The sequence below is a fragment of the Stegodyphus dumicola genome, chromosome 5, assembly GCF_044657685.1.
Source record: "Stegodyphus dumicola isolate Sdum_Otavi_A_Nest chromosome 5, ASM4465768v1".
Classification (NCBI taxonomy): domain Eukaryota; kingdom Metazoa; phylum Arthropoda; class Arachnida; order Araneae; family Eresidae; genus Stegodyphus; species Stegodyphus dumicola.
This window is the reverse complement of record NC_140772.1, coordinates 31846421-31872554: the sequence shown is the minus strand read 5'-3', so window position 1 is coordinate 31872554 and position 26134 is coordinate 31846421.

The following is a 26134-nucleotide window of genomic DNA, read 5'->3' as shown; positions in this document are numbered from 1 at the left end:
GAATGGACTGGTCTGCTCAGAGTCCAGACCTGAACCCTATCGACAGCCTCTGGGACGAGTTGCATCGCCGAATTCAGGGGTGCACTACCCGTGCAAAATCGGTGAAGGAACTTCTATGTCTTCTCCAAGCCGAGTGGAAGAAAATACCACTAGCTGTCATACAAAGACTTGTGGAAAGTATGCTCCGGAGGGTCCACGCTGTAATTACCTCTCGTGGAGGCTCTACCAACTATTGATTTTGAATAAAGTTAGTTTTTCTTTTCTATCACAGGTGTCCAAATACTTATTGGTAGTCAGTGTATATGATAGAAAACAAACATTAACAGGGCTTTAATGCTTGCCAAGTTTTTTAAAAGAAATTAGAAATAATCAACCAGAAATAAAAAAAATAAGACTAGAAATTAAATCAAATTATTTTCAACGAAGAAATGAAAATATATTACAGAAAACAAGGAACACCACCAGAAATAAAACTAGAATTTCAGTCAAATTATTTACAACGAAGGCTTCAGCAGACTCTAAGAAAGTATTTCTTAATTCTTAGGACTTAGCAACAAAAACGAGTGCAGCAAGTTGACACAAGCAAGGAGGTAGTGTCGAGTTGATGCAAGCAAGGAAGTAGTCTATTTAATTTATTTAAGATTCTAATTCTAGGCTGTATGGAAATAATTTACAAGATAATGTTCTCATCGAGAAAGAATAAAAAAAAAAGTATAAAGCGAAAAACCAGATGATGCACAAAGTCTGCTAAAGTTCATGTCCGTTACTTGGAGTTAAAGTTCACAGATAGGTTTCCTTTTTGATGCATGGTGAAGTTCCTGTGTAAAGCAAACAGTCTTGTTGCACCTTCTGGCTGTTCCGAGCAGGCTGCTCTCAAGCTAGGTAGCGGAAAATCCGGCTACTAGATCTCTTCGCAGAGAGATAAGAATGTTCTTGGCAGATTGAACAAAACATTGCTCTTGACAGATTTGAAAAAAAACCCAAGAGATTAAAACCTACTTTCTCTCCTTTCACTAAAAAATAACTAACTCACTAACTCTCTCTCTCTGCAGCAGCATTCACTGTTTTTGTTCAAGAGTTCTTGGGCATGTAAGGACCATTTTCTGAATTCTCATTTGCCAGAAAATTATCACAATGTCTCCCGTTGGCAAGAGCATCCTTATTGTTCGCGGCTATAATGTTAGCAGGACTTGGAAAATTTCCACCAGAATTTCCCGATTTCGATTAGGTACTGAAATTGGTGTGTTCGGTGACAAGACGTCAATATATAACGAAACAGCTGCAAACAGCATTTGGACGAAGGACTCCTACGTTCCAGTTTTTCTCAAGAACAAAACAATGTTTCTCCTTCGGACCACCATGAAAGGAAATAAAGATACGAGAACAGTACATGATTTCAGGTCACGCTCAACTTTCTTGAGAACTGCTAAGTGGTCATAGAAAACATTTATTTTCTCTGAGCACTGGCGACGCCCAAGACATAAATGCTGTATTTTCATCTTTGGCTAAATAGATGTACAGCTAATAAAGATGAAAAACAGCCAGTAGACAACCACACAACAAATGGTTAGTAAACAGCAGGCAAATGGGAAGCAGGTAGCTCCGAGCAACAGCAGTAACGGGTCTTTCGAAACGATACTTGCAGTCCTGAGAGTAGCGGGGGGGTATGCAGTAAGTATAGCAAACAGAATATAGAATGGGTTAAATTCCTTACCTGAGTGATATGTTTCCTACAGTTATGTTTTTCATGATTCTATTCGTGGATCCTAAATAAAATAATTTATTGACAAAAACTATCTATGTATTACAGAAAAGGTGTAGATTGTCTTTTCTGTAAAAATTAAATACTCGACGTCAAATTCATTTAAGTTTAAATTTAAGCGAGAAAAAACTGCAACAACAAGAGGAGTTACTTTAAAATCTAATTCCAAACATGGAAGTGGGGTTTAGAACATTCCACTCTGAACAAGACACGAACGAAAATATTCAACCCTTATTGGTAATTTTTAATTCGATGATACTCGAGAAAAAGATTTAATTATGAATTATATATAGGAGTTTATAAGACCAGTGATATTATATAATATATTAAGATCAATTAAGATCAACATTCGTTTCCCATATTGCAAATATGAACAGAGTAAAATCATTTATTGCTAAACTTTCTGTAAATTCTTAAATTTCTTTAAATGCCGATGATTGAGATGATTAGAGGGCATCGAATTCGTAAATATTAAAAATTAGAAAAACCTAGGCAAAAGAATCCTGATAATGGATCCTGGTTAAGTACAGATTGTCATGACATCACATTCAACACAGCTTTGTCATTGAATTTGCTTTACATATTGTTATTCTAACCTAAAGCAATAAGAAGTAGTCTGTTTTCGTGAGTAAAACTTTTAAGAATATTTCTCCCTCTTTTCCGCATGCCTTCGTGGTGTAACTGGAAGCACACTCGATTCGTATTTGGGAAGTCCGAGTTCGAATCCTGGCGATGGGCCACATAAGCCAAACGACATTCCCCAAAACGCGGACTCCTTTGTGAATGCGATTTTAGAAGCATCTTCAGGCTTCAAGGCAATTTAGAGAATGCCGTTCGGTTTATGTGGAGCCCTCGTCATGATTCGAACTACCTCCTGAATACGTCGAGTGTGCTTTTACTTACACCATGAAGGCCTGCGGGAAAGAACGACAAAAATACCTCATAAAATAACTATCTTTTCATTTTCTGCCCATTACTGATATATTTTCAATGCTTCTTTAAGATAGTACGTCTTTCTGAGGAAGGTAACGATTCCACCAAAACTGTTACAGTCTCAGACATTATACTAAAGTTTATACTTTAAGAGGTTTCCGGAACCTAACAAAGTTAAGACTATTCTCATAAAGTACGCACACTTAACTTCGTATGCACATTTACTAAATTGTGAACTGTGATAACATAGTGTATTTCCATCTTTTCTTTCAAAATTTTGAGTATTCTCAGGTTACCTTTATATGTGTATTTTAGAGAAGCGTGAAATATGCAAGTTTACAAGGCAAATTGTATACTTTCTTAAGTAAGAACCAGCCCGATTCAGTTCTGCTCATAAACATCAAGAATGAAATTAAATAACTGAAATAAAACTCTCCTCTGAGGAGTAATGATTTAATTTCTGGAAAGATTCTCCACTTAATAATAGATAAATTACCGAAATACGTCGTAGAATCAGAAGAGAACAAATGGATTCGTGAAAAGGCGCTGATCGAATAAGTTAATATATTTTTCACGAATTTTTATGCAAATTTTTGATTGCTTCGCTTTACACTAGTTATCTCAAGAACTAAAATAAAAATATTTATTTTAGTTTAAAAGAAAAATATAATTATTAAGCATTTGAGGCTTCTGAAATTCACTCCATTCCAAACAAGCTTTTACTTAATTCACCAAACGATTGCAAAATTACATATGCACAAAAACATGTAGCGCATCAGAGTGTCTTAAAATTGGTTAAGACTTTTTACCAATTAAGAAAGAAATAATTAAATTCTAACAGAGGATAATTTCCTTAAATTAAAATCAGAAATCTCTTCTATAATACCCGGGAACAATAAAAAATAAATGCAATTTACATTAACAAAACATGAATAAAATATTTGATTTTCCAATAAATGCATTTAATTCATTCCTTTTTTACGTAAAATTACATTAACTTTGCAGTCTCAGGTCATTAATCAGCCTCAACAGCAAAAGCAAAATTGGTTTATATTATAAAAAATCGAGGTTATTTTAACTATTAAGATCCAGCCTATTAATCAAAATGTCACTAATCAAGTTCTGACACTTCAAACATATTCAATTTTTTTCACTAGAAAAAATTAAATTGCAACAATAATCAGCTAGAATTAAAGTTAAAAGCTAGAAAAATATTGTATCATTTTGAAACATATAACAGAAAGAGATAACAAAGTAAATCCTTTAGTTAAAACGAATCGAAAGTAAATATTAATCATATGAGATCGATTACTAATTAAGTTTTCATGAGCGTTAAAAAACACAGAAACGTATTAAAAAAAAGAGGACAGAGGGTTTCAAAAATCATTCTTCAGCTTTCACAACTAGGAATATTTCTAGGAAATTGAAAAATGATAATCCATGTCTCTCACCTTTCTTGATAAATGAGCACGTCGTAAACTAACATCATCAATTAATAAGCTATCACAGACACCACGAAAATTAACTTAATCTCCGCTTTGCATTTGTCTGACCTTCAGAGCAATCGTTTAAGACAGGAAGCATTATTTAACGTACTGTCTCTTAACCATCAAGTAAGGATGATTTATTTGAATAGAAATGCAGTTATGCATGATAAACTTGAATATTATAACTAATTAACATTAAAAATATAACTAATTAAGAAACATTAAAGATTGTCCTGTTAAAATCTAGCATACTAAGCAAAAGAGGAAGATAAAAAGAGCCAATTAGCGAAGAAAAAAGGAAAAAAAAAGTTGTCCTTTAAAGGGAAAAAATGTATTACTATAACAAAAATGTCTAATTTGACTGTCGGATACTTACGCACTTTCTCATCGATCATTTTTGACAAAACAAAAGCTATCGCCAAACAGTGCGATTTAGCACCAATAATGGATAAGCTGGCGTCACAATGCACTCATACACAGCCAACTCTATAATGGCCTTGAAGCGCAAAAGTCACGTGATCAAGATGGTCGATGTATTTTTGTGGTAGTGTGTGGTTGTGAACTCGTGGTCGTGGATTTTTTGGATGTATATTTTGCTATTAAGTGATTACCTTAGCGTGGTAAATAATATTTTTATCTATACTTCGTTTTATACTTTTTTAATTTTTAGATTTATTTGAGAAAATTTGTAGCTGTTCTCAATCCTATTCAAGTATTTCGTTTTAACATACATCGAATACATTAGTTTGGACGTTTCGCGAAGTGTTGTTTTGAATATTTGTTTGGAATAGTAAATTAGGGATTCCTTGTTTTGATTATTTCTTTCTAATAGTATATTTGACATTCTGTTCCAATAAAAGAAACTTTATCACCACAAACATTTCAGGCATTAATAACAACTACAGATGCATTCAATTGATGATTCCATGTTTGTTTCAAAAGTATGAAGCTGAATACATATTGTTAGGAAAATTTCACACTGATGTTCCTGAATCACGTTTTGAAATGTATCGGCAAATGTCAGGTTCAGATTATTAAATAAATGACCTACAATTATTAGAAAATGAGAAGAAGCTTCGTTTTAAAACAATATTATAATTTCAATCAAATATGAATGTCCCTTTTACCAGATTATGATAAGGATTCTATCTTTACTTTTGCGAATATTAATTGATTATTCAAATTTACTAATAATGATTTTTTTATAGAAAATGTTTCTTCTGATATTATAGCAGTGCTAGTTTATGTTTCAGATTATGATGCCATGAAAAATTAAGGGTGATAAAATGCAATATTTGACAGGACTGGTTGCAAAGTATTCATTAAGTAGATACAGCAGATGATATTTTTGGTTTTCTTAAAGAATTAGATAAGGGGGAAATTAAAAATTCTCCATCTGAAGTTACTCTATTAAAATCTTCAATTGTATATTTCTTGTTTGGTGAAATTCTTAAAAACATGAAAAATACATTTCTTATGCCAGGAAAGCAAATGGATATTTTATATAAGTTATCTTGGATACGGTTAGTACACCATACAGTTACTTTAATTTAACAGATTCTTGCACTTGTGGAATGACTTTACAAACTCGGTTAGAAAATATGTTTGATAACTTGTAAAATAATGTTAAATAATTATGCAAAATATAAAAATGACAAAATCAATATAAAATGTTCATATAAAAATGTTAAAAAATTTAATTAATTTCAGTTAATAACTCAATTGTTTATTTTGATTTATGCTTTGTTTCTGCATAGATTATGTATAATATGTAGCATGTATGTATATGGTACAGCTTCAAGTTTTATGAATTTATTTTTAATAGTGGAATAGACCTGTAATTTGGAGAAATCACTTTAAAAAAAACCAAGCCTAATCACTTACCTCTTGGATGGTTTGGAAAAAGTGATTTTGATTGGAATTTGATTTAAATTGGAACTAGTACAAATAGATGGCTGTCCTTTTTATGAATGCAATTAGCATTTAGTTCTTTGATATTATCTTGAAAGATTTATTTATAGTACAACATGCATGTAAGCTCATCTTTATATTCAAATTTTCTAGCATTTAAGGAATTTTAATTCATTTTCCTGTTTTGATAAAATTGAGATATGCAGATTTTATTAGTGAATGGAGTGAAGAGAGATGACTATGGGTATTTGTCTTCTAAAAATTTATATAACTAATGCGATGGTAGCGGTATGGAGTTTTACAAAATAATTCTTCCCTTAATATTTATTTTACTAGTATGAAAATCTAAAATTTACATTCATAAATCTATTGAATTTCCCCCCTATGTGGATTTTATATTATTTTGACAATAAATTTGATTCAGATTACGTAAATGGATTTCGTTTTTATCAAAATTACATAAATGAAGTTCGCATGTGGTGATTCTCAATGATATTTTTAGTTCATAAACGAAGTACAAATTGTTTTAAAAATTATTGAAGATATACATTTTTACCGCCTTTAAAAATATAGCAGTATGAAAAATTTAATGTAAATCGTACGACCTACTCACGTTTACTAATTTATATTTATTTTAAGACTTAACTATTATTTCGGTAAACTTTTAACTCCGGGATTATGGTAAAGAGAAAGAGATCGACTATTTCGATCACGTGACCTTCCGAAACTGATTTCGCTTCGTGTAACCTCGATAAGCCAGTTCCGTTTTCGTAAAGGAGCATGTACGTAAACTGTTTGTTATTTTAAATACTATTTTAGGGATTTAATCTGATGGCTGGAGTTTCGGCTCAGGGGGTTTAAGAGCTTTGCAGTTAAAATTTACTATTAGGGATTTGGGGCGGCCAGAATGTTTGGGGCTAGTTTTAATAAATTTGTTTGTCAGACAATCTCATGGTCTTCAACTCATATTAAGCTTTTTTTATGTGCTATATGCATAACTTGCATGTGAAGCTCTTGTACTTATGACGAAGCAATACTTGCTATAATTAATGCTTGCATAGAATGTAGCACTTATAAAATACATTCCATGCTAACACTCATCATAGCAAGCATTGCTTTGTTAGAAGTACAAGGGCTCACATATACTATTGTTACGAAAAGCCCAGCTGCGGTAAGGATAGCTTCCCCGGAAAGCGAGTTTAGAATTTACAGAAAAAATGGCAAGGAAAAGCAGGGTTGCCAGATTTGTCACGAAATTGCCCATTTGGCAACAAAATTGGCGATATGCATTTACAGATAGATGGAGAGAGAACATTTTACAGGGAATTCTTACCGGGTTTCCCGAGAATGTTCTCGACGGCAGGTCAAAAGCTATATATACCCTGCCGGTACGCATAGTCAGAGAGTATCTGTAGTATGTAGAGTTCAGTAGCAGTGTTTTAAATTCACAGATTAACTTGAGAACGACCGAAACGAGTCGGGAGCTGCACTTTAGTGCTTTGCGGTGGAGCTGTCTTCACTGTTGTAGCCTGGAGGTTGTGTTGGGGATTGTTTCAGTGTGTTTAACGTACTCTTTTCGACGACTGTAAACGTGTTTTTGGAACTGTTCTGAGTAATACTGGCAAATAAATTGTTGTTTGATACTTTGGAGAAGTACAGAACCTTAAAAAAAAAAAAAAAAAAAAAAAATTGACTTACAGAAATTTGCAGTCCAAGGGCAGAACTTGTTGAACCCATGGTAAAGCACTGATGCCCTCGCCTGCTGTAACTGATAACTGTTTGTCAATTATCTAATCACAAAAAGCGATTCTTTCCTCCAAATTTCCACCCGAAAAATTGGCGCAAGTTTAACGTGATTTTACCGCGATTTTCATGATCGACGGGAAAACACAAAAGTAAAAGAAAGATATTTTGCAATACAGAAAATAACAATGTTTATGCCGTTATAAAAACACATAGCATCATAAAATAAAAAAATCTGATGTGTACACCACATGACTTCCTTGTACGGAATATTAAATTATACGCATTTTTTCTTGCATTTTATTTAAACTTATTAGATAGAGTTAAACCTAATTCGCCGACAGCGCATAAACCACAGTAGAATAAATGCATTCTTTAAAATTCACTTTGTTTACCATAGCGACACTCTGGCGCTAGGTTTACTTAACAGTATAATATTTCATTCATATTATCATTCATATTATGTATATCATTTAAAGAATTATCTAATCGTTGCCACATGTTCTATTCAAATACTATAATAAAGCTAGAACTGGTACAAAAGAAATTAAGCAAGCAAAACAAAACAGAAACAGTTTTTCACAGACAATTAAGTATTTCTCATTTAATTAATTCAGTTCTCACTTCGCGAGAAGGCAAAAATACATAAAAACTCAAAATATCTATATTAAAAATTACGAAGTAAATTTCAAACGCTTATTTCCTGGAAAAAATTCCAGAAAGAATTAAGCATGATTTAATTGGCAATAATAAATGAATGCGTTTTCTTTGTTGTTCCGAAGCTAAGTTTCTCTAGATTGGCAACAAATTCACTAATCTCCTGTTTCAAATGTAAACATTAACGGCCGCCATTAAAGACAGGCTTAGCGGCAACTAAACAACTTTAAAATTGGTGATAATTCTAAAAATATTGCACACAGATTTACTAAAGGATCCTTAACAGGAAGATAAAAACAACATAATTCAATCATTTTTAAAGCAAAAAATGTACAATTTACAAACATATAAGAGTAAAGAAACTGAGATCACTGAGCCGGTACATTTGGTGCTGCCGATTGCAACCAAAATACGAGGTGCACATCTACATGTTATAGCAGTCCTATATACAAAATTTCAACGTTCTGAGGCTACTCGTTTTTGAGTTATGCGAGATACGTACGTACGCACGTACGTACATACGTTCGTACAGACGCCACGGAAAATTCTCTTCAGAATTAATTTTAAAGCAGTTTTATAATTTTTTTGAAGGAAAAGAGTATTTTATTCTGTCCTTACGTACAGATATGACGCAAAAACATCGTTAAATTGCATTCGATAGCGGTTAAAATGGATATTTTCGTTGAAATATGCTGCCTGAAACTTTTCGTGATTACAATACTTCCTTTTTACTTGGTACAAGGAAGTAAAAAAGAAAATTATTTTTTATCTTCTATTATTCACTGCATTATAATGATGAAGGCACTTTAAATTTCATTTTAATAAAGCAAGCAGGCCTTTGAGACGTACTACTTCAAACGGATATGAACAACACGAGAAAATAATTCGGATAAGCTCTTGCTAAAAGCTGCTAGTTACAAAGAATTAGATGAATCACATAAGTAAAAAATGCATTTTGATGAATGAACTGATTTTCTTTAACTTTGGTGTATGCATGCTATAAACATGCAGTCTATTTAATTTTGGTAGCGATAAAATCTCAGCACTTGATGATATTTAGTTATGGCTCTCTCCATATGTTATGGATGGATATGTCTCCAGATGGAATAGGAGCCCGTTTCCGTTAGAAAGTCTACACTCCAGCAGCCCAGCTGTAATAGTAATGTATATTAGTAGTTCAGCTCAGGCTTAAATTTCGATGCTTGGTTGGTTACATAGAGGTTTTCACGGATCTACCTACATGAACATATATACCAGACACGTTCTCGTAGAAGGTCCTCAACAAAAGCATCCCTCACCTTATATAGCCATCGTGTGCTTTGCCGAAATCTAAATAATCCCATCCAATCTCAGGAAGTCCTCCACGAAAGCATACTTCATTCTAGGCAGATAGCTCTAGTATGTTTTGCCACTGCCATAATCAAGTAATCTGATAATTTTCTGTCATATCTAATTAAAATGTTTGCAAAAATACCTTTTATTGCTATAGTTAAGATATGAATTGGTTCAAGAGAAATAACAAATATTAAAAAGGATTATTCTAATGTATCAAATAAGTTCAACAGTTCCGCCTCATTAAAGCTGTTATGAGTGTCCGTCGTAAATATCGTGGAGAAAACAAAGTAAGGCAAAAAATGATTGGAGAAAACATCGTGACAAAAAAGAAAGCAAGGGGAAAACATCACAGTTCTGAAAACCCGTGGTACAAAAAATGGTCGTCGAAAAAAAAAAAGGCGGTTCAAAAACATCGTCGTCGAAAATATCGTGGCAAAAAATAAAGCACCTAAAATCATCGCATGATAACATCGCATACGTGCGTTTTCAGGCTTTTTCGCATATTCACAAAATAATTTGTGAACGCAACGGGGAATATTTTTTACTTTTGCATTTCACATTTTTGAAATTAACCAATAAAGTTTTGCGGAAAAGATGAGAAGGAAACCTAAGCATTCAAAAACGGGAAATGAGTACAAAATAAATGCCATTTATAGCAATTAATGATATTTATCTTGGGTGTACTTAAATGACTGCAATAAAAAGAGATCCATCAATTATCATCAAAGAGGAGGAAAAAAAATTAGAACATGCTTCAAATTTAAACATGCATTAAGTTTTTCTACGGGATTTATGATTGTTGGTGGTCTTTCATATAATGGCAAATTAAAAAGGCAGTAGAGAAAAATGTTAAGATCAACTCCACATATTACCAAAAACATATTGTTACGAAATGTCCAGCCGCGGTAGGATAGCTTCCCCGCAAAATGGGTTTAAGGTTGCCAAGAAATGTCAAGGGAAAGTACGGTTGCGATATTTGGCGGAGAAATCGCCTATTTGGTGACAGAATTGGCGATATGCCCTAGACAGCTGGAGTACCTCCTAGAACGAATTCTTACCGGTTTGGACTAGAATGTTCTCGAATGCAGCCCAAAAGCTATATAAACCGTGCCAGCCGCCCAAAAGCTATAAAATACTTCTTGCGGTACCACAAAAGGTTTCATTGTCTTGGGAAATTACTATGTATGAAGATACTGAAGAATAACGGTTATTAAATAGAACATTTAAAACATAAAAATTTTAGGTAAAATATTTACGTAGTTACAATGAAAATTGTCTGAAAAAAGCACCAGAAACCTCTGTAATTGAAGCTTATTAATGACATGTACTTTTAATAAATAATAATATTTTTAATTTCTTTTGTAATTTCCAAAGATTTACGTATGTAAAGTTTGATACCTGAATCGGTAATATCATTTTTTTTCTTTCTTTCTTTTTTTTTTTTTTTTTAAATGAGAACAGATCAGACGAAATCAGAAAATAAAATATCATAGATAAAAATTTGTTTAACACGAGGAGCGACAATGAAAAAAAAATCCGTGGGTTTTTCCCTCTCCCCCCTCTTTCCACTTCTAAAAAGTAAAAGCGAGCGAAAAAATTTCTCTGCTTGTTCAAACAAAATTGCTCATGTTACGCTCTGCTTCTGTTCATGCTCTATTGAACAGCAGAATATATATGCATTTTCTGAAGGTCATAAAAAACAAAGGAATTTCAAAGCACGCGTTTCCCTGCTTAGTGTGTTAGGTTTTATATTACTGCGGACCAATCTGTTATTTTCAGCGCTTGTTTGAAATGTTTTTGCAGCATGCTTCTCGAAGCGAATCCTATGCACTTTCTCAGATTTCAATATAATGTTTACATTTCGTTTGAAGTATTTTTCCGCACTTTGAGGATTTTCCATTTCTGTCTCATAACAAATCCGATAGAAGCATTGAGTAACATCCATTGTCTCATAAAGCATTATTTGAAAAGATCGCACATCCATAAAAAGACGCGGGGGGAGGAGAAAAACATTTACTGTCTAGTCAGTAGACACTTCCCGGATTTTTTAGCAATGATGAAAGTTTCATGAGATATTTTTCTGAGCAAATTTTCGATTGAAAAAATGGCTGCAAAAGAAGATGATTCTGAAAGAACGTATAATTATATACTTTACTAAAAACAAGAAAGAAAGAGTTTATTGCTAATAAAAATATATCTTGTGTGTACACCAGATGACTTCCTTGTACAGATAAATAAATTATACACTTTTTTTTGGCTGCACTTCATTTCCTCGAATTGTATTGTTGTGGTTGTTACTGTCGTGTCTACAGCACATGGAAGAATAGTTGCTAGAGCCTACTCCAAAGAGAGGTTGGACTTCTACTTTCCAACCCAGTTTTAACGAAGAGCACCCCGGGGGAATGGTCCGGTGGTCTCCTACTCCTTTTCCCTTTCACCAATCCACACGAGAGGTCTTTCGGCTCGCCACGTACTTAGAGTGCCGCCATCTCGCACCGACACTATACACTTACATACATCCATGTCTTCCCCGGGATTCGATCCCGGGACCTTCGGTACCGTATCCTGACCCTTAGGTCAGTCTCGGACCTAAAGAGTCGGACATTCCATCAGATCCTAAGAATATGGCAAGAACGTTGGGATCAACACTCCACAGGGAGACGGGTTTACAATCTCATTCCCAAGGTCAAGACAACAATCCAAACTAATAGCAATTACATGACGTATTTCCTCACTGGTCATGGGCCCTTTCCTTCATACCTCTGCCGCTTTCGCTTGAGAGAGAATGGTAACTGTGAATGTGGGGAGGAGGGTCATCCAGATCATTTTATGTTCTCCTGCCCACACACAGCACTTAACAGCCTCAAGCAACCAGGAGCCAGATTCTGGCCAAATTGGTTCCAGAATCTGCAAAGTAACAGAGTTGCCCAGCAGAAACTGAAAACAATAATTGACTACTGTACTAGCAATTACTCTTCTGACGCTGGAAGATAGTAGTCATAAAAGTCTATATAAGCTAGCTCAATATGTCAGCAACAGAGTATGTGATATGTATGTTCAGTATGTAATTTTGTATTTATGCTGTGCCAGGTTCTCATACACAAAGTTCGTACTGTATCTGAATGCTGTAATGTATCTGTACATGTTCATATCTTTTAATTATGGTACCTAATTTATACTAAGGATCACGAGTACCTCAATGGCATGCTTCTTGTAAACTTTAACTATCATAATAACGTATATGTATGGGTGTATATATCAATATGAGTGAGAGTATGTATAGTTTTATTTGTTTCGGAATATATATGTATGTCAGTGTGTATATATCTGTATATGAGTTTGTATTTATATGTATATACATATGTTTTGATTGTACCCTTCTTCAAGTGCCTTGTATGCACATGTATATATTTCTTTGCACATTGTTGTACTCTTCTTCAAGTGCCTTGTATGTACATGTATATCTCTTTTTTGCATTTTATAAATGTCGTCTGCTCAGCCGGAGCTGACCAAGGCTGCGACCTGGTAGCTAGTGGTTGACTCCCGCCAAGTTGGTAACCAATTCTGCATGGATACATCTATACCTGGGTCGGAAGCCAACTCAGCGGTTTACCTCCCTTAACCACTATACCGTCTATTTCTCGAATATCCCTAATTTAATAAAGCGGTCTCTCAAGGCAAGTGGAGAATGACATTAAAAACTGCAAATTTTGAAATTTAATATCCCGGTCAATTTCGTCATTTAAAACACTACTGCGCTTGGAAGTATATGACTATGACATACAATTGCAAAATATTTCAACCGGAGTAAGGGGTATATGCCTGGTACTGTTGATTGCAATAAAAAAGTGAGTTGCACATTTGGATGTTATACAAACATCCATTTAATAACCTGTTTTGGAAAAAGGAATCTTTTATTCTGTCCGTACGCGCACACGTCAGGCAAAAAAATTCGTCCGAATGAATTCGGGAACAATCAAAATGGAAATTTCTATTGAAGTGTGATACCCGAAATTTTTCGCGATTACAATGTTTGGTACAAGGAAACAAAAATTGTCGAGTATTTCAATAGATGTGAATGCAGTTTATTAAGTAAGGTTGCACAGAAAACTATGTCGACATGAAAATAAAGCCATTACACGAAAAACATTAGAATTAGTACCTTTCAGAATTTGTTTGACGAAAAATAGCTTTTAAAATTTCATTTGTTCTATGAGCGTTAACAATGGCCATATGATATAAAACGTGAGTGTCATAATGACGACCTTGTGCATGCAATGACGCGGTTCGTCAAACTTTATAACTCACATACATGATCAAAAGCAACAAATCGAAGACCAGAAATAGACAAAACACAGACAGACACAAAACAAAATTTTCAAAATGCCTTCCTAAAATACCCAATAAAATAACTATTGTCTAAAAGAAACTTTTTTTTTCCCCTTTAAACGTAGGATTACGTTTCTCCATAATTGTCTGATGGGAAAGCAAAATATTACGATGATATTTGAGGTGCGCGCTAATGTTTATATCTGCGAAACAAGAAATATTACAATCAAACTAAATAGATACATCATTAGACAGACAAAAGATCACATAAGAAAAAAAAAATATTGGAGAAAGGATATACGCATAGTAACGCCTCAGAAATAGCGAAATTAATGCTTAATAATGAAGCTAAAAAGGCAAAACAAACAGGTTAGCAGGAAGTGTGTGCAACAGTAAGCTAAGTAGACTGGGAGCCCAGTGAGAGCGTTAAGAAACTTTAACAAATCCTTTTAGGCGACCGTTAAAAATCTGAAATCTTTAAGATATTTTTTTTAGTTAAAATAAGATCATGAATTTAATTTTTACTTATACGTTGAGACTGAAACTAAAATTGTAACACATTTATTTTTAGTTATAAGGTGTTTCACCCGCCTTCTTAGCTTGCCTTCGTGGTGTAGTGGACAGCACGCTCGGCGCCCATTCGACAGGTCCGCGGTTCGAGTCTCGGAGAGGGTACTGCTCATTTTTCACGCCTTCTGCTTTCAAAAATTACCTAATGGCTCTACAGTTGCGCCCGAACTAAAAAAAGGTGGTGGATGATGATTCCCCACCACCAGGATTCGGCAATCTTAATCCCCAATTGCCCCTTAAAAGAGGGAATATAAAAAATATTTCTTCCGCCTTCTTAACATGTCTTCGTGTTGTAGTGGTCAGCACACTTGGCTGGTAATCGAGAGTTCCGAGGTTCGAGTCCCGGCGACAGCACTGCTCATTTTCTACAACTCCTGATTTCCCCCCCCCGAAAAAAAAACCAAATGCCTCTACATAGCATATTAAGGAAAAAGGCAGAATAATTGTTTTTTAGTCCAAAGGGGCTTTGTTCCCGAAAGACTATTGTTTTCGTTTTGCGATTTTGCGTTGAATCACTATAAACGTCCGTTTCACTTTTCAAACCGTTGCCACCCAATGTCAGAGTCCTGCATTATATTTGAAGAAATTAAATAATGAAAAATCTGCATAAATGTATGTCTATTTCTCGCATTGTGATAAAACAACGGTACCTAGAGCCATCGAATTTTGAATGATGTAATCCTCCTACGAATATGGGCACGTGGAAGACCAAATTTGAAATTTGGTATTTGTTTTATGATCGATTTCATATTTTGTAAAACTTTAACGAATTTTTGATTAACAAACTCAAGGATTTCAAAGCGAGCAATGGCAACACTCTACGGGGGGAAAAAACCTTTTTATCTCTAGCGGGAGCGGAACTGTGTATCGCAAATTCTAAAGATAAGCTGATTTTACTTGCGACATTGCTATTGAAATAAATTTTATGGTTTAAGTGCGAAGAACATGATATTTAATAAATAAAGGTAACATACAAAACGTTAAAAAAGTAGGAAGTAATTTAAAATCTTTGGAAGTAATTTAAAATCTGAAAACTTTCAGTTTTTTTTTTTTTTTTTTTTTGTGTGTGTGTGTGTGTGTGTGTGTGTGTCTGTTAAAAACTACATGCGCAATTTGTTTCCGTTGAACTGAACTGAAACTAAGCCAACATATCGTTATTTTGGCTACGATTAACACTGAAAAAAAGTAATTTAAATAATTTACAGTATCACACATCTTATTATATTTTTGTGCTTGTAAATGCGTAATAAATTTATGATTTTAATGAAAAGAATTTTTGGAATGTCCATTTTATGTAATTTCAGCTAACAAAAAAGTAAAAGCAAGTGAACAAATATACAATAAGCTTATTTTTACTTCACCTCCAGTCTTCCGAATCTCGAAAACAAGTGATCCGGATAACTAGACTGCCAGACATCTGGTGTCGGGATAACTAAAGGTTTCGTTGTATTTCTATTTTTCAAGATTTTTGAACGAGCGAGAAATAATATCAGTTGTGAATTCTCAAAACTTATTCTTCAGGTTATACTTTACTTTTGAGATTTGGCTTTTTTCAGATAGCCTTCAGAGCAAACACCTGTTACAGTTATCAAATAGAATCTACCCGCGTATGTCGTCATTTTATTGACAATAACATATAATAATAAAATGGGAGATAGGAAACATGTTCCCCATTAAAAACGATTTTCCTACTATTATTTATTTTACTTGTTTGTTATTTGGATATATCTTGGAAGAACGAATATCACAGCTGTGTTTAAAATTTTATTTGATAACATTACAGACGGGATATTCGAATCTCGCAAATCTTAAAAAAAAATCGAGATGGAAGAATCCGAATCTTACAGCATTTTTTTTGCAATTTAAAATCTTTCGAATCCTAACCCCCTTTAACATATTAACTGTAACTTTTTCGGAGGGGAGTCTCTTGGTTAATTAGTTTTATTGACTATTCATAAAAGCTTTCATTATATAAATCGCAATTGCTTAAAATTCAGTGGAGGTGGTATTGGTGAGCTGGGTTACCAATTACCAATTCTTAGTAGCCCTTAGAATCAAACTCTTTATTTTTTGAAGAGAATTTAGCATTTTATATTTATAGAGTTTATTTGTGTTAACATTTTAAATATTCTTTTACATTTCCTTCGATTTAAAAAAACTCTGCAAAACTTTTTTTTTTTTTTTTTAATTTGAACTGTTGTTCAGATAAATTTTGTCGAATTTTACTCAGAAATGAAAAGTAAGATGCAAGAGATTACGTCTTTCTCTTATTAAATTTCATTTATATATCTTTAATCAATGTAAGTGATTTTAAAGAAATTTATTTATTTTTATTTTTTTCATTAAATGCAAACTTTAAGTTTTGCTTTAATAAAAAAAATCTGATGTGTACACCACATGACTTCCTTGTACGGAATATTAAATTACACGCATTTTTTTCTTGAAATTCATTTAAATTGATTGGAATGTAATTAAATCTACTTCTTCGACAGCGCATAAACCACAATAGAATAAAGGCATTCTTTAAAGTTCACTATATTTGTTTACTATAACGACACTCTGAATGCACAAAATTTATATCATTTAAGAATTATCGTTGCCACATGTTCTATTCAAATACTATAATAAAGCTAAAACGACGTATGAAAGAAATTAAGCAAACAAAACAGAAAACAACCAGTTTTTGACAGACGATTTTGTATTTCTCATTCAATTAATTCAGTTCTCACTTCGCGACAAGGCAAAAATACATAAAAACTCAAAATATCTGCATTAAAAATTACGAAGTAAATCTTAAACACTTATTTCCTCGAAAAAATTCCAGAAAGAATTTAGCATGATTTAATTCGCAATAATAAATGAAGGCGTTATTTCTGTGTTGCGAAGCTTAGACTCTCTAGATTGGCAACAAATCTACAATTCTGCTGTTTCAAATGTAAACAAATATGTCCGCCATGTTATTTAAAGCTTAGCCGCACTTAAACAGCTTTTAAATTGTTGATATTTGTACACATATTGCTTCCAGAATTACGAAAGGCATACAATCCTTAACCGGAAGATGAAAACAACATAATTCAATCATTTTTAAAGCAAAAAATGTACAATTTGCAAACATATAAGAGTAAAGAAACTGAGATCACTGAGCCGGGTAACAGAGTGGATATATATATAAATATATTTATATACGTTTGGTTCGGCCGATTGCAACCAAAATACGAGGTGCACATCTACATCTTATAGCAGTCCTATATACAAAATTTCAACGTTCTGAGGCTACTCGTTTTTGAGTTATGCGAGATAAGTACGTACGCACGTACGTACATACGTTCGTACAGAGAAAAATTCTCTTCAGAATTCATTTTAAAGCAGTTTTACAATTTTTTTGGAGGAAAAGAGAGTTTTATTCTGTACTTACATACAGATATCACGGAAATACATCGTTAAATTGCATTTGAATGAGGTCAAAATGGGATATTTTTGTTGAAATATGCTGCCTGAAACTTTTCGCGATTAGAATACTTCCTTTTTACTTCGTACAAGGAAGTAAAAATGCTTCTAATTAAATATTTCTCTTCTTCTTATATAAAGAATTCGAGAACTTCTAAGGATTCAGATTCGAAAAACATTCGGTATTCATTTTAAGTCTAGATAAAAATACCCATTTGTTTCTCCTTACCAAATACTGATGCATTTAAAAACCTACAGCCTTATTTTTTTCCCGATTAAACACAGATTTCAAATCTTGCTTTAATTACAAAAGTCTACAATTACGTAAAAGCATTTTTTGGCACCTTCCTAGCTTCTTCCTTTGTAGTGTTGACCCTCCGCCGCCAAGACGGGAAAGTGGTTAGTGATTCTGACGTACCTAAGGGTCCGGGTACGAATCTCGGAGAAGGCATGAATGTAAACTATCTGTCCTTTCACAGTGGCCGCCTGTTTGGTACCTCCATGATAAAATGATCACCACTTTTGACCTTAGTAGGGGCCAAAGCCTAAAAGCTGGTCCCCGCCATAAAAAAAAAAAAAAAAAAAAAAAAATCATAGCCATCCAGTGGTAAAGTTGCTGAGCATTAGTTGTTACACTTGGGTTCGAATACCGGCGAATGAAATAACATACGCGTTTTCGTGGTTTTCTCCATGCGAGATGTGAATATGAGCTAGTTTTTCTTAGGAAATCATCTACAAAGCCATCCCTTCCCGTAAGCAGGCAGTTACCGAAGTGCTGTGTTTTAATCAGTTAACCTAACTCAACCATTTTTTAGTCTTATAACAAGGACCACAGAAATTTAGAAACCTTTGAGGATTTGAAGAAAATTTAAGATTAATTGCAAATTTAAATATTATTTGCTTCTCTTTAATAAATATTGGTGTACTAAAAACAGTTTTCTTAATTTTTTTTCTCTCTATTAAAAAGTTTAAAATTTCGTTCCAGTTAAACACTTTTAGAACTAAGCAAAAATGAGGAAAATAAGAATAAATTTTTAAAAAAAAATGAAAGCTTTCAGATTTTGTTTTACGCACAAAGGGGCGTTTTTTAAACGTTTTGTGCGTTACATTTTATTAAATATCCTGTTCTTTGCATATAAACGACAAAAGACAAAAAAGTTAATTCGACAGCAGTATCACAAAATATTTTAAAACAGCATATCTTTAGAATTTTCGATTGGCAATCTTGCGCGTTGCATTTAAAAATGTACCGTATTTTCCGTACAACGTTGCCACTGATCGCTTTGAAATCGTTGAGTTACCGTTGAGGTATCAGAAGTGCGCGCAGTCCGGCCCACCTAACCAAACAAGTTGGTCTTATGGTCATAAGCCCCCCCCCGGGGGTCGACGTAGAGTACTCTGCGCAGTACAGGCTAGGATCTGTACCTAGGCAGTGTGACGTTACAGCTACTAGCACCCCCCCGCGGGCACATGTTATGAATTATAACTTCCTGTTTTGTTCGCGGACGAAATGGACCATACCTGCAAAAAGCAGGACTGCAGATAAAACCCCCTGGGAGTTTCCGGACACAAGGAACTAATGATGTTTCTCTTCGCAGATAACAAAACGAGTGAAATCTTTGTGTAAGAGTTCTTCATGTGATTTTGAGGTGACAGGACGCATCTTTTATGTTCTAAACCACGCCAGTGGTTTCGGTAGAACAATAGTTTTTTTTTTCTATTTTTTTTATGCTGTAACTACAGTAAAGAGGACGTCTTTTTGCGGCCAATCTGCGTTAGCGGATATTGTATGATTTAGGGCTGTAATGATCAGTTTATTTTTATGTTTTAATCAAGAAATCTATTTTAGTTTATCAAATAAATAATTTAAAAGACAACCTGTCTTTCTTTCACCCGACACGGGTGTCCTGACGTTACAGCAGTCTCGGCCACGGGGGTATAAAATTCATGAATTTGGCGGTTCCCGATGGTCCATGGGGTAAGTTCATACTTGCTCTTCATGGGCCGGGAGGTGTTAGTCCTCTCCACCAGGGTATTGGTAGCCAAATAGCAAACTGGACCATTGAGAGTCTGGTCACTGCTGTCCTTGGTATTCCATGTAAAGCCTAAGGAGAGGGGCATCCCGTGTAATGCTGGCAGGTAGCCTAAATCAACGGCCAGTCATCGCCTCAAGTTGTCATCGCCCACCCCACCGTGGTCTCGGACCAGCCGGGACGGTGGTCTTGACTGGTCCGTGTTTAGCGGTGGGCTTGCTGATCGTTGAGCGATCAGCGGAGGGAGTTCTAAATTTGTTGCTGTCTCGGCGGTGTGGGACTCCGGGGCCAGCAGGAGTGTTCAAGTCATCTTTGGGTGACTATTTCTGGTATTTGATACCAGTTCCCGGAATGTGATTGAGTTCACGACCCGCGGTATAAAACCAGTTAGTTAGTTATGGTCATAAGAGGCCACGCCTGAGTTTATATGGTATTTTCTCTCTGCTTCCAGCATGTCTGCGTGGTGTAATGGCAGCACATCGGCGCGTATGAGAGAAATCCAGGTTCCAATCAAGGTGACGGCATTACTCATTTTTCAAGCCTGATTTTTTATGCCTCCATTTTTCAAAAAAACCTCTAATGACTCTACAGATTTCTTAATAAAAAATTCTTGAAAGTTTTACAAAATATGAAACAGATAGTAAAACAAATTTGAAATTCAAAATTCGGACTTCCAGGTGCCTATGCTTGGATGGAGGATAAATGCTATTCAATATTTGATGTCCCTAGGTACCGTCGTTTTTTTTCACAACGTGAGAAAAATTCGTACATTCATGCAGATTCTTCGTTATTTAATTTCTTTAAAAATAATACAGGGCGATAATATTTGGTGGCAACAATTTAAAAAGTGTTATGCCGTTTATAGTGAACCTACGCAAAATGACGTTTTGAGACTAATAGTCCTTCTGGGCAAACTCTCCTTTAGACTAAAAAGACCTTTTTTATCTCCTTCTTAGTATTACATAAAGAATTTGAGAAATTTTTCAGGATTCGAATATGAGAATATTTAGGACCCGTTCTGACCTTTAGGTAAAATAAGCTTGTAGTAGATATTGCTGCGTTTTTTTTTTAGTCCAAAGGGGCTTTTTGTCCCTGAAGAATTATAGTTTTCGTTTTTCGATTTTGTATGTTGGTTCACTATAAATGTCCGTTTCACTTTTCAAACCGTTGCCACCAAATGTTAAGAGTCCTGCATTACATTTGAAGAAATTAAATAATGAAGAATCTGCATAAATGCATGTACGTTTCTCGCATTGTGATAAAACACCGGTACCTAGAGCATCTGGAAGCCAAAATTTGAAATTTTGAATTTGCTTTATTATCGATTTCATATTTTGTAAAACTTTAACTAATTTTTGATTAACAAGCTCAAGGATTTAGAATTCGTTCCAGATGTTTCTCCATTCGTCTATCGCATATCGCCAATTTTGTCGCCAAATTTTCCCTTGCCATTTTATGGCAACCCTAAACGCGCCTTGCGGGGAAGCTCTCTTACCGCGGCTGAGCATTTCCGAACAATATCTATAGACACTTGTATTTCTCAAGCGCCATTCATTTTGTAGTAAATTTTTGATTAAATGTTCAACGTGTAAAATGTTTACTTTCGCTTATGAAATATTTCCACTAATCAACAGACATCTTTTGATACAAACCTTTGATCTCCAAACTTTTGATCACCGAATAAAAGATTGCCCCTTCCACTCGCGCTGTGTTTACTGCGGTAAAAAGTACAGAGAACCCGACTGCACAGCTAATGCTCCTAACTGTATGAATTTTACAATTAAAAATAAATGTTCCGGTTCAGAATATTGTTTGTAATCATCCAGCTTACTCATCTCGCTGCCCATCCAACCAAGAATAAGTACTTAAAATTAAAAGGAGAACACAATACCACGACTAATCACCTCTTATGGACTATAGGAACCCTACGGCCTATTTTGATCTATATGAACTATTGAACTATACGTAAGATATATAAATGAATGCAGAAGAATTTATATGAACTTCCAATTCTGATTACACATATTAATTATTTCTTATCAGTATATAAATGCACTCTTATGAACCTTATGACCTATTATGAACTTATGACTCATTATTAACTCATGATTCATTATTAACTTTATGAACTATTGACTTATATGAAACATATATATGGGTGTACTATGTTATTTCTATGTTACTTTATGACTTTTGCTGTCACTAATTTATGATATATATATTTATATTAGGTTATTTACTTATTACATGACAACTATATTTAAATTATTGTATGCTCAAAATTCTGTGCATGGAACTAACTATGTTACCTGTCCAAATTATGTACTCCACTCCAAATTACGTACACATCTTTACTGCATAATTCTGTTTAAATTAATAAACGTGTCGAGGGCTAGGACGTCGACTCGCATCGCTGGGTGGTGGCGTTTGGTGTGGGGGGTCAGTGTGGCCTTCACGCGTCTCATCGCCATCTATGGATGCTCTAGATTGTGGGAAGACGGCGCTAAACCAATTAACCTAATCGGTAGAGGCGTAATGCCAGTCTTCCCCGTAAATAAATAAATAATCCACAGACATCTAAAATTGAACTTGTTTTTGTTGCAGAATGAATCTCTTACAAGCACAGGACGTAATAATAAAATAACTCAATAGACACGCAAATTATGGCGCTGTGCCGAATAAAACGGCATTCGCATCATATTATATAAAAAAAATGAAAGAAAAGGATTGTAAAAAGAAATCAATACGAGGCTCGTCATACATTAATCATTTCAATTAATTTCGATCTGCTGAAAACAGAACAAAGAATCAGGCGGTAAAATATTGTAATGAATATTCCATTTCTCATATTTTCGCGGCGCAATTAGGAATCGATAATCAAGTATTCGACATAAGTTTCCCCCTCCATTCAGTTCTATCGTAATTATCATTCGAAGTCTTTTCACATCGTAATGTTAATCAATGAGCATATTATATAGAAGACTAAGTTTTATTTCCGCATTTAATATCAATTACGAAAATTCTTAATTTTCTCTTTTTCTCTAATTACATATAATTTCCTATTAAAATACAGAAATAGCTGTATTTTAATTAGAATTAAACTACTCGAGTCGATTGGATACGTGTCTTACGTAAAGTACAAGATAGACTGCTTGGAAAGATGCTTTCGAGGAGGACTTTTTAAGGGAAAGTGGTTTTGTACTTCTGCTACACATAGAGAAGCATATGAAAACTCTAATGCAACCAAATACGTTCATCGAGATTTGACTACGGCCGAGTGGTAAAAGTCGCTGAACACTGGTAGTTCGGTCTGAAGTTCGAATCCCGGTGAATAAGCTGGTTGCATGGGCGTTGCCGTGATTTTTTCCATGTGTAACATGTATATCAGTTTCACTTAGAAAGTTCTCCATGAAGGCATCCATCCTCTTAGGCAGATAATCCTAGTATGCTTTGCCATAACCTAATAAACCGATTTGACTTACAGGATGAAAACCAAGATTTGACTTCGAGTCAAACAACAGTTTAGTGGTTCTTATCCTCCAGAAGGTACTTGAACGACTGAACTGGATTGGATAAGAATGGATTTAATTAGATTACAGCTAAACAAATTAAGCTCTAAGAAGAGCGTTGCATTCGTGGAAGATTTTCTAAAGTAAATTGGCTCGTATTCACATTACACACAGTAAAACTAAGAAATATTATTATGAACACATTATCATTTTTTTTTTAAATGGAAAACGTAAAAGAACCAGCATAGACTTGCTGGCTCTAGTTCTAATCTTGGTGACCAAGACTGTAACTACAAATCTTTCGACTGCTGATCGTTCACAGTCACATCAGAGAATACGCATGGGAGAATGCGATAACTCATCATAATTATATATCGTTTAAAAGCAAAAATTATATTTTATATATGCATTTAATATAAAAATATGTCATTATATTTTATATAATAATAAGCACATTTATATAGTAAATACAGTATATACAAAATCTGATGTGTACACCACATGACTTCCTTGTACGGAATATTAAATTATACGCATTTTTTCTTGAATTTCATTTAAATTGATTGGATAGAATTAAATCTACTTCGTCGACAGCGCATAAACCACAATAGAATAAAGGCACTCTTTAAAATTCACTATATTTGTTTACTATAACGACACTCTGAATGCACAAAATTTATATCATTTGAAGAATTATCGTTGGTACATGTTCTATTCAAATACAATAAAGCTAAAACGATGTATGAAAGAAATTAAGCAAACAAAGCAGAAAACAACCAGTTTTTCACAGACGATTTATTATTTCTCATTCAATTAATTCAGTTTTCACTTCGCGACAAGGCAAAAATACATAAAAACTCAAAATATCTGCATTAAAAATTACGAAGTAAATCTTAAACACTTATTTCCTCGAAAAAATTCCAGAAAGGATTAAGCATGATTTAATTCGCAATAATAAATGAAGGCGTTATTTCTGTGTTGCGAAGCTTAGTCTCCTTAGATTGGCAACAAATCTACAATTCTGCTGTTTCAAATGTAAACAAATATGTCCGCCATGTTATTTAAAACTTAACCGCACTTAAACAGCTTTTAAATTCTTGATAATTGTACAAATATTGCTTCCAGAATTACGAAAGGCATAAAAACCTTAACCGGAAGATAAGAACAACATAATTCAATCATTTTTAAAGCAAAAAATGTACAATTTACAAACATATAAGAGTAAAGAAACTGATATCACTGAGCCGGGTGCAGAGTGGATATATATATAAATATATTTATGGTTTGGTGCGGCCGATTGCAACCAAAATACGAGGTGCACATTTACATGTTATAGCAGTCCTATATACAAAATTTCAACGTTCTGAGGCTACTCGTTTTTGAGTTATGCGAAATACGTACGCACGTACGTACATATGTTCGTACAGACGCCACGAAAAATTCTCTTCAGAAATGATTTTAAAGCAGTTTTATAGTTTTTTTGGAGGAAATGAGTCTTTTATTCTGTCCTTACGTACAGATATGATGCAAAAACATCGTTAAATTGCATTCGATAGCGGTCAAAATGGATATTTTCGTTGAAATATGCTGCCTGAAACTTTTCGCGATTACAATACTTCCTTTTTACTTCGTACAAGGAAGTAATAATAGTTATTGTATTTATGTAATATAACAATATAGCCACATTAATTATATAATTATAATAATTAAATTTAATTATACAAATCATAAATTATATAAGAATTTCGTAATTGTATAAGATTTATTAAATTAAATCACAATTTATAAGAATTATATAAAAATATATAATTTAAAGAAGAAACCTTCTGAAACTCAATGATTTATAATTTCGCTCACAGCTCTGAAGCCTAAGATTTCGAAGTGACAGTCGTGTATAAAAAGTTTTCTAAGGAAGCTTGCTCATAGTTATGCTACATGATAGAAGGATGGCAAAAGACTCACACTTATTACTTAACCTAATCAGTAACCGAACCGGGCCTGGAACAAACCACCAGTTATCTGTCAGCTTATTCACTCAGCCGATGTGAATCCAAGTAAAACTTTCAAATTAAACATATGCTGGGAATATGATTAGATCTGAGAAAAAGAAAAATATCCAAGAGACGAATTCTGCTTTTCGAAATTTCCTTCTCAAGTTAGATTACTGAGGTCTCTTTATTTTATTACATTTTAGCTCAAATGGGCCCAGAAAGGCTATTATTCTCAAAACGGAGTTTTGCGTTAATCACTCAAAGCGCTGAATCACTTTTCAAATTGTTGCCACCAAATATTATCACTCTTTATTATACTTAAAGAAACTAAATAATGAAGAATCTGCAAGAATGTATGCATATTTCTCCCATTGTAAAAAAACAACGGTACCTAGAGTCATCAAATTTTGAGTAATATAGTCCTCAA